Here is a 10,018-nt window from a genome sequence, read left to right as displayed (position 1 = left end):
CGTCTGAGACGGAATTACAATGTCATCAGCAAACGACAAAGTTTTTATTTCTTTCCACTGAGCTTTAGTCCCCTTTCCAAATTTCTTCTTGGTTTTCTTGACAGTTTGCTTAGTGTGCAGAATGAATAACCTTTCACTGTCTTCTCTTTCATGTTTTTCGAGTCTTATAACTTCAGTTCGGTTGTAGATAATCTTTCTCTCTCTGTTCAAAATGGTTCAAATGCCTCTGAGTACTATGAGACTCAACATCTTAGGTCATAAGTCCCCTAGAACTTAGAACTACTTAAACCTAACTAACCTAAGGACATCTCACACACCCATGCCCGATGCCGGCCGCGGTGGTCTAGGAATTCTGGCGCTGCAGTCCGGAACCGCGGGACTGCTACGGTCGCAGGTTCGAATCCTGCTGCGCGCATGGCTGTGTGTGATGTCCTTAGGTTAGTTAGGTTTAAGTAGTTCTAAGTTCTAGGGGACTTATGACTTAAGATGTTGAGTCCCATAGTGCTCAGAGCCATTTGAACTATTTGAACCCATGCCCGAGGCAGGATTCAAACCTGCGACCGTAGCAGCTTCGCGGTTCCGGACTGCAGCGCCAGAACCGCACGGCCACCGCGGCCGGCTTCTCTCTCTGTATTTATTTACTGTCAGAAGCTTTCTCTTAACTGTACATCGTAGGTTAGCATGTCTTCAATATATCTTTTAAGTCAAACTGTAGGGTCGGCAATGCGTCGCTTGTTTCAACATTTCTTCGAAACCCGAAACGATCATTCCGGAGGTCAGCTTGTGCCAGTTCCTCTTCTTTCTGTAAATAATTCAATTCAGTAATTTTCCAACTATTACTTATAAAACATGGTTCTGTGATATACAGCAACTGCCATCTTACAAATAGGAATTATTACATTCTTCTTGAAGTCTAAGAGTATCTAGCCTGCCTGAAATATTTTGGCTACAAGGTGGAATAGTTCTGTTATGGTATGTTCTCTGAAGGATCTCAATAATGCTGGAGAAATGTCGACTAGTCTAGGTGCTTCATTTGGAGTTAGGGCTTTCAAGCTCTATCTAATTTCCGCTCTAACGCACTCCCCATCTTATATTCATCTACTTTCTCATACCTTTCACTAAAATTAAATTACTCTCTTTTGTATACTCCTTCTACATATTTCTTACACCTTTCAGCGTTCCCTTCATTGCTTGGTAATGGTTTTGATAGAAATGTAAATCTAGATTGTTTTTTTTTTTTTTTTTTTTTTTTTTTGGTTTGTGGTTTTAGGGCGCAAAACTTCTATGGTCATTAGCGCCCAAAATCTAGATTGTAAGCGGCAAGAAATGGGGAGATGTTCCATGTCATCTTGGTACTCTCGTATATAATCGTTTCGGGAATGCGTTCTAAAGGTGCGCTTACGAGACTAATCAGCATTAGTTACGTTGCTGTATGAAAAGGATACAATAATCACACTCACAGTAGTTTCCGGCCAGTGGATTTGGGCGTTACAAGTACGACTCCCCTCCCCCACCTTCTGTCTCTCTCTCTCTCTCTCTCTCTCTCTCTCTCTCACTCTCTCTCTCACACACACATACATTCACTCTCCCTAGCTTTGTCTCTCTCTACCCGTAGCGATTCGCTTAACAAGCAACGTGTATCAGTTGGCCTACCGCCAGCAATATCGGACTGTTCCTGTGCTAGCACTCCGCCACAGCTGGCCGTGTCCCACGTGTAGCTGTGTTTCTTTTATAACGACGAGCGCACAGAAGAGAGAGTTTGTCAACGACTGCAGTAGCGCCCTAAAACAGAGACAGTGCTCAGTTTATCCTACGTTTTTTCCACAAAAAAGATAACACTACGTCTCAGACGCGGCCTGTCACAGAGATGCCAGGAACATGGAAACAGTTTTCCGATGCCTCTGGCGGAAGGTAAATGACCGGCTCCCTCTTGTTTCTCCCTTCCCTGTATACCCTTTCTATTTCTTCCCGCGTTTGCTTTTTTTAGGTTGACTGGTGCTACAGCGTGACTGGCAAAGTATCGACAGGAGAACATCAAACGCAAGATACACGTTTGTAATCTGATCGACAGAACTGGTGCAACTGTGTGATTCTGTACATTGATTCGCTTGAGCGATGAGCTGGTTGTGACAAGTTCTCACGTGGTTGGTGTCGATGTAGTTATGGTATGGCTTTCGACCGCGTGCTTGTTACGATGCCTGCTAAATCTACAGCTTCTACAAACCAACGTGCCCACACAGAAGTGGATTTTGTGTGTGTGTATGGGACATTTGTATATACTGTGGCAACTGCTCGTTTTTCGCTGAGTTATCGCGAATCTTCTTGCGCCCCAAAGTGATCTCGTCTTCTCTGTAACAATTTTTCCATTCTTTCTCTTCACTTATTATCACTAATCTTCCCACATTCAGTTCAACAGATAAAAGACCTTCAAACGTTCCGGATTATGTTACTTCTATACCTTTTACCATTCGTAGTAAAATAATGTGTCTATGCCTCTCTACGATTTGCAGTATGCAGTTTTCTAATAAGTTTCATTTTCTGTTTAGTGATTTCTTAATATTACCCAGTAAGAAGAACTAATGTCCACGACTGAGTGGCAATACTGTCGAACTTACGTTTGGCAAAAATTAAAAGACATAGCGAAAGATTACGTTGCGATGTCATTATACTGAAACGCTGATTCTTGTTAAACACTTAGAAATTTTACGTTGATTAGCCTATTTGTTTCGCAATAGCACCCGTACATTATCATTTACATAAAGGTTTACGCACATTACCGCCTCACACACGTTACACTATGAAATGTAATGTGTATGAACCCATACGTCGTCTAATTAAACAACAGGAAATTTCAGTTTCGATGCTTTTAATTTTTGTGATTTTGGAGGACATTGTTGGAACTAATGTGTGTTTCGCTGTCCACGCATAATCTTTCGAATCCCGTAAACATGAAAAAACCCGAGTTTTGCTAACATTAACATTTAGTTCTGTGCAACAAGAGCTGTGGATATCTTTTCTTGGTCTGGTTTCACAGTCCCGCAACGTTTTTAAAATTACTGCATTTTCGCCTGTGACAGCTGGGTCACTTTAAAATGGAAAATTCTGTGGTAAAGATACGGGAAAAAGTGCATCCTTGTCTTACATAATCATTTTCATGGCTTAGTTTTCTACAGAAATTTTGCATTTTTAAATGGTCGAAACTATGGTCATGATGACTGAAAATATAGTTTACAATCAGAGGCGAATATGTTTCTTTCAAATAGGAAGCCGGTGAAGTTTTTGCAGATACAATATGCCCTTTAATTTTTTGTACAAAGCAGAAACAGCCTTCTGGTAGCATATTAAAGCGTACAGTTAATGGAATATTCATTGTGATCAGTTTCTTTCTTTCCGTCTGAGGTGGTTGCCACTGCCCACAACGCCGTATCCGTTATTCCACATGTTTCACGTCTTGTACTTAACTGAAGCGTGAATTTTTCGAGTACTCTCCGTCGTCGATGTTACGTTTCTGTCCAACATATCGTCAAAAACTTTTAATGACGTCATCTGCAAACTGTTGCACTTGTCTATGGTAACACTTTCCACTATAATTTTTTCTCACTGGACGTCGAGTTAACAATGAGCACTACTTTGAACTGAAGCGAGTGTGTCGTAGTGAAGTGATGAAGTTAAATTCCACTAAGACCAGGACTACATTTTGCGTTGTTAAGTAATAACTGCTGTCTTGTCATACAGGTATTCTTCAAACATATTCTTCTCCAGGTTTATATTTCAGTCTACGTTAAAGTAATTCCCTGGATACTAGCGTGTGATATGTTTGTATACGTATAAACTATCCCCAAAAATTTATTGGAGCCCACTTCCTGGAGGTAGTTTATCATTGGCGACTTGTGTGAGATGCTCTAAGTGATCAAAAGTATCCGGACACCCCCAAAAACATACGTTTTTCATATTAGGTGCATTGTGCTGCCACCTGCTGTCAGGTACTCCATATCAGCGACCTCAGTAGTCATTAGATATTGTGAGAGAGCAGAATGGTCGTGTTTCTCATGCAGGGGGCTTGCACCCCTTGTTGTTTTGCGGGGCACTATCACAGCACGCGCCTACATTGATGTTTTAAGCGCCTTCTTGCTTCCCACTGTTGAAGAGCAATTCGGGTATGGCGATTGCACCTTTCAACGCGATCGAGCACCTGTTGATGATGCACGGCTTGTGGCGGAGTGGTTAAACGACAATAATATCCCTGTAATGGACTTTCCTGCACAGAGTCCTGACCTGAATGCTATAGAACACTTTTGGGAGTCTTTGCAACGCCGACTTCGTGCCAGGCCTCACCGACCGACATCGATACCTCTCCTCAGTGCAGCACTCCGTGAAGAATGGGCTCCTGGGCTGCCATTCCCCAAGAAACCTTCCAGCATCTGATTGAACGTATGCCTGCGAGATTGGAAGCTGACATCAAGGGTAAGGGTGGGCCAACACCATACTGAATTCCAGCGTTACCGATGAAGGGCGTCACGAACTTGTATGTCATTTTCAGCCAGATGTCCTGATACTTTTGATCACATCTTGTTATGTAGTTAGTACTGGTATGTGTAATGGTATGCGTCTGATGTCGTTGAGTACGGAATATAAGAAAGGGAGAAGGATACATCTGCTAGCACTTAGACTGCCCGTGATGAAAACAAATCGGGCAAATCAGCTATACGTTGACAGTTACCATTACTGTTGTACGTGACCACATGTGTTTCTGACTGACCGACATTATAACTTCACTGATATAACAATCCAATAGCACTGAGAAATGAACAGTCGACGGAACGACGAAAATGAAATTTATTTTCCAAAAATTCTTAGTTGTAAGACCGAAACTCATTGGGTGATAAATATAAAATAAATCTTTGTTATCGAACGAATAATCTGTTTTACTGGCAGTGCCCCAATTAACATATAGGATACTGTCGCTTTCTTCATAGCTCCGTATCGTGAATGTGCAATAAGAAAATGCCATCCGTATTATGCGACATTGCATGTGGGTCAAACCCAGGCAGCGATCCGAAAAACATCGTTGGTCTCAGCAGCTGGTGAAGACTGTGCTGTGTGGGGAGATATTGTGCAAAATTAAGTACCAATTACTGCATGGAAAGCCAGAAATGTGCCATTTTACTTCCGATTACATTCCCTCTCCATCTCCTCGTGGTCCCTTTCTCTCTCCTCCGCTTTCCGCTTTCCATGTCAATTTCCTCACACCCCTCTGTCCATCTCCTCTTCTCACCTCTCTGACCTTGAATCTTATTTATTGTTATCTATGCACCAACCCAACAGATAAAAACACACTAATTATGTTTAAAAAAGGAATATTTGAGATATTTACCTTACGTCGCACAGGTAACGCAAACAGCAGTATAATCGAAAATTCTATGACTCTCTTAATGGTTGCGACCGATTTTTCGGGAGGTTTCCAATGGTACGGTCATTTGATGGGAGAATGGCTCTGAGCACTATGGGACTTAACATCTATGGTCATCAGTCCCCTAGAACTTAGAACTACTGAAACCTAACTAACCTAAGGACATCACACAACACCCAGTCATCACGAGGCAGAGAAAATCTCTGACCCCGCCGGGAATCGAACCCGGGAACCCGGGAGCGGGAAGCGAGATCGCTACCGCGCGACCACGAGCTGCGGACATTTGATGGGAGAGAAAGCTGGCCGTGTAGTGGTCTGCCGCCGCGGACCAGGTGGTCCGCGCAGCTCAGGTAGGAAAGGAGGCTGCAGGGGAGTGCGGGAGAGCTGCCCTTTTTTGCGCCCTGTCGCCGTTCGACACAGGGGTAGCGAGCCGGCCCTTGGCGGCGTTAAACACGGAATTACCCCGGACCAGCCGGCATCCCCACCCCGCTGTCTGCCACGGCGCACGTGATACGCATCTCGACGACGCAACCACTCTCACGAGGGGCTCCGATATCTTCCGGTTCCTATTGAGATACAGTCTGGTGCTGGCCTGTAAATCTGACGCTACCTTTGCGATCGACATGAAAATTTCCTTCTTTAGTCTCGTCCAGGTCAAAGGGCTCTTCAGAACACTGTCATCGACGAGGAGATTTTCCTTCCTTTCCTTCGTGTCAAAAATGTTGCGCTCCATTTCAGTCAACAACTGGCTTATTCATACAATGTCTTCACTTAAAACGTCCTGGCTGATAGGCCGTGGTCGATGTACAAGGCTATTACAAATGATTGAAGCGATTTCATAAATTCACTGTAGCTCCATTCATTGACATATGGCCACGACACACTACAGATACGTAGAAAAACTCATAAAGCTTTGTTCGGCTGAAGCCGCACTTCAGGTTTCTGCCGCCAGAGCGCTCGAGAGCGCAGTGAGACAAAATGGCGACAGGAGCCGAGAAAGCGTATGTCGTGCTTGAAATGCACTCACATCAGTCAGTCATAACAGTGCAACGACACTTCAGGACGAAGTTCAACAAAGATCCACCAACTGCTAACTCCATTCGGCGATGGTATGCGCAGTTTAAAACTTCTGGGTGCCTCTGTAAGGGGAAATCAACGGGTCGGCCTGCAGTGAGCGAAGAAACGGTTGAACGCGTGCTGGCAAGTTTCATGCGTAGCCCGCGGAAGTCGACGAATGAAGCAAGCAGGGAACTAAACGTACCACAGCCGACTGTTTGGAAAATCTTATGGAAAAGGCTAAAGCAGAAGCCTTACCGTTTACAATTGCTACGAGCCCTGACACCCAATGACAAAGTCAAGCGTTTTGAATTTTCGGCGCGGTTGCAACAGCTCGTGGAAGAGGATGCGTTCAGTGCGAATCTTGTTTTCAGTGATGAAGCAACATTTTTTCTTAATGGTGAAGTGAACAGACACAATGTGCGAATATGGGCGGTAGAGAATCCTCACGCATTTGTGCAGCAAATTCGCAATTCACCAAAAGTTAACGTGTTTTGTGCAATCTCACGGTTTAAAGTTTACGGCCCCTTTTTCTTCTGTGAAAAAGACGTTACAGGACACGTGTATCTGGACATGCTGGAAAATTGGCTCATGCCACAACTGGAGACCGACAGCGCCGACTTCATCTTTCAACAGTATGGTGCTCCGCCGCACTTCCATCACGATGTTCGGCATTTCTTAAACAGGAGATTGGAAAACCGATGGATCGGTCGTGGTGGAGATCATGATCAGCAATTCATGTCATGGCCTCCACGCTCTCCCGACTTAACCCCATGCGATTTCTTTCTGAGGGGTTATGTGAAAGATTCAGTGTTTAAACCTCCTCTACCAAGAAACGTGCCAGAACTGCGAGCTCGCATCAACAATGCTTTCGAACTCATTGATGAGGACATGCTGCGCCGAGTGTGGGAGGAACTTGATTATCGGTTTGATGTCTGCCGAATCACTAAAGGGGCACATATCGAACATTTGTGAATGTCTAAAAAAACTTTTTGAGTTTTTGTATGTGTGTGCAAAGCATTGTGAAAATATCTCAAATAATAAAGTTATTGTAGAGCTGTGAAATCGCTTCAATCATTTGTAATAACCCTGTATAATACGCTCACCTGACGTTTCGTCTCCGACTGCGGGAGACATCTTTCGATGTAAAGCGGCGAACTACGAAGAGAACTCGAGGAAGCGCAGATTATATAGGCAGTAGAGAGGGCGTCACTGTCCATCACGTGGCGTCGGCTATGAGACTGTCTCTGGTAATTCCGACATTCTCGACTGAAAGTAATCGACCGTCACGCTTGCGGTACAACGCTGACATCCAAATTTCATCTAGTTTAACACCTGCACCTTTCCTGTTAAAATTATTACGGTGTTTATCAATCTCGATAGCCTCTCTATACATGCGTGCATAATAATGCGAGGTTTTAGATATGACGCTCGTCTCGCAGAATTTTATTTCATGTTCGCCTTCCTGGTAAACATGTTCCTCTACGGCCTATTTATCCGTGTGACCCAGTCGGCAATTCCTCTTATGTTCAATAAGACGGGTGTTCACACCTCTCTTTGTCATACCGATAAGAAGCTGTCCACAACTATAAGGAATTTTATATACCCCCGGTGTAGCCAAAGGGTGTCGTGCATCTTTTGCCGATCTTAAATATTCTTTTATTTTCCTGATGGGTCTGAAAATAGTTTCCACCCTATACTTGCTTAAAACTTTCCCAATGCGATCTGTGACCTTACTAATGAACGGAAGAAAAACCGTGCCCTTGGGCGACTGTTGTTCGTCGTTGCCCCTGATTCTCTGCCTAGAGCGAAGTGCTCGATCTATATCCTTGCAGGAATAGCCATTGCATGGGGGCTTAATTATAAAAAAAATAAGAATGCAAATATTTTTGGTAGCTGTAAGTCCGATTACGCAAGTCTCGTAAACGGCTGGCCCTGACTAGTTTTAGTACGCAATCTGACTGCATGGAATAACAACAAACAATGAAAGAAAATTTTCGTTAACACAGTTAATTAATTAAGTCCCCAGCAACTATAAAACCTACGAAACCAACAAAGCACAAGTGTAGCTGTTCTGTATGTGGTAGTATGACTCAACGCACATCTGGCACGGTTCTTCTTCAACAAGACAAGAATTTTTAAATACCAATTATACTGACGTGATAAAAGAAAATTAGAAATACTATAATTGTGCAAGAAAACCAAAATTACACTCTAATACAAGAACACAAGCCAGATGCTTTGTTGACTGAGCCTGTAATGATGCATTATTTAGGTCACTGAAATAATAAAAGAATAAAAGAAAATACCTCCATATATATTGACGAAATGCACTCTGACCATTACAATATCTCCATTAGAACAACATCTGCTATCTCTCCCATCAAACCACTGCATAAAACATGGAACAACACTCTCCACTACCACATCTCACTCTGACTTCAGCTACAAGCAGTGTCCATCACAACTTCTCGGCAAGAACTGCCTGTCGCTGCGTCTCAATAATCACTGCCAGTGGAGGCGGCGGAACAATACTCTCTCGCGCGATCTTTGGCGCTGTGGCTCAGTGTAGCCACCTTTCATATGCCCTTCCTCCACGGGCTAGAATTTGATGGTATTTTTGCCAGCATTGGTGGTGAAAATACCACCAAATTCGTCAAAAAATACAGACAAAAATAAAAGATAATATTAATACGTAAGTATCATATAACTAGATAAAATTTTGGCTTTGCACTGACCTTACAATAGCCTAATATATAAAATACAGTAAAGAATACAAATTCTTTCATACTTATGACTTTACATAATAGTTTACACAAATATCATGTGGTTAAACAATTCAATCGATAGCGACAGCAATGACGAATATGAGCAGGTAAGAGTCTTATAATTTTTCACAAACAGTAATACACAAAAAATCAGTTTATACAAATATTCACATAAAATGTTTTCATAACAAGTGGTTGACAGTTCCAGCAGTAGCACCCAGCAATGTTGAGTAGGTGCAGACACCATCAGGTGACATCATTTCAGTAGAAGCAGTCCATCAGTGGCACCCAGCAATGTTGAGCAGGTGCAGACTCCAACTGGTGATATCATTTCAGTAGAAGCAGTTCATCAGTGGCACCCAGCAATGTTGAGTAGGTGTAGACAGCAAGAAGTAACATCATTTCAGTAGAAGCAGTTCCATCTGTGGTACCCAGCAATGTTGAAGAGGTACAGACAGCAAGAAGTAACATCATTTCAGTAGAAGCAGTTCCATCTGTGGTACCCAGCAATGTTGAAGAGGTACAGACAGCAAGAAGTAACATCGTTTCAGTAGAAGCAGTTCCATTTGTGGTACCCAGCAATGTTGAAGAGGTACACACAGCAACAAGTCACATTTCTCAGTAGAAGCAGTTCATCAATGGCACCCAGCAATGTTGAGTAGGTGCAAACAGCAACAGGTGACATCATCTCAGTAGAATCAGTCCATCAGTGGCACCCAGCAATGTTGAGTAGGTGCAGACAGCAAGAAGTAACATCATTTCAGTAGAAGCAGTTCCATCTGTG

The sequence above is a fragment of the Schistocerca cancellata genome, chromosome 1, assembly GCF_023864275.1.
Source record: "Schistocerca cancellata isolate TAMUIC-IGC-003103 chromosome 1, iqSchCanc2.1, whole genome shotgun sequence".
Taxonomy (NCBI): domain Eukaryota; kingdom Metazoa; phylum Arthropoda; class Insecta; order Orthoptera; family Acrididae; genus Schistocerca; species Schistocerca cancellata.
Note: the sequence above shows the minus strand (reverse complement) of the source record.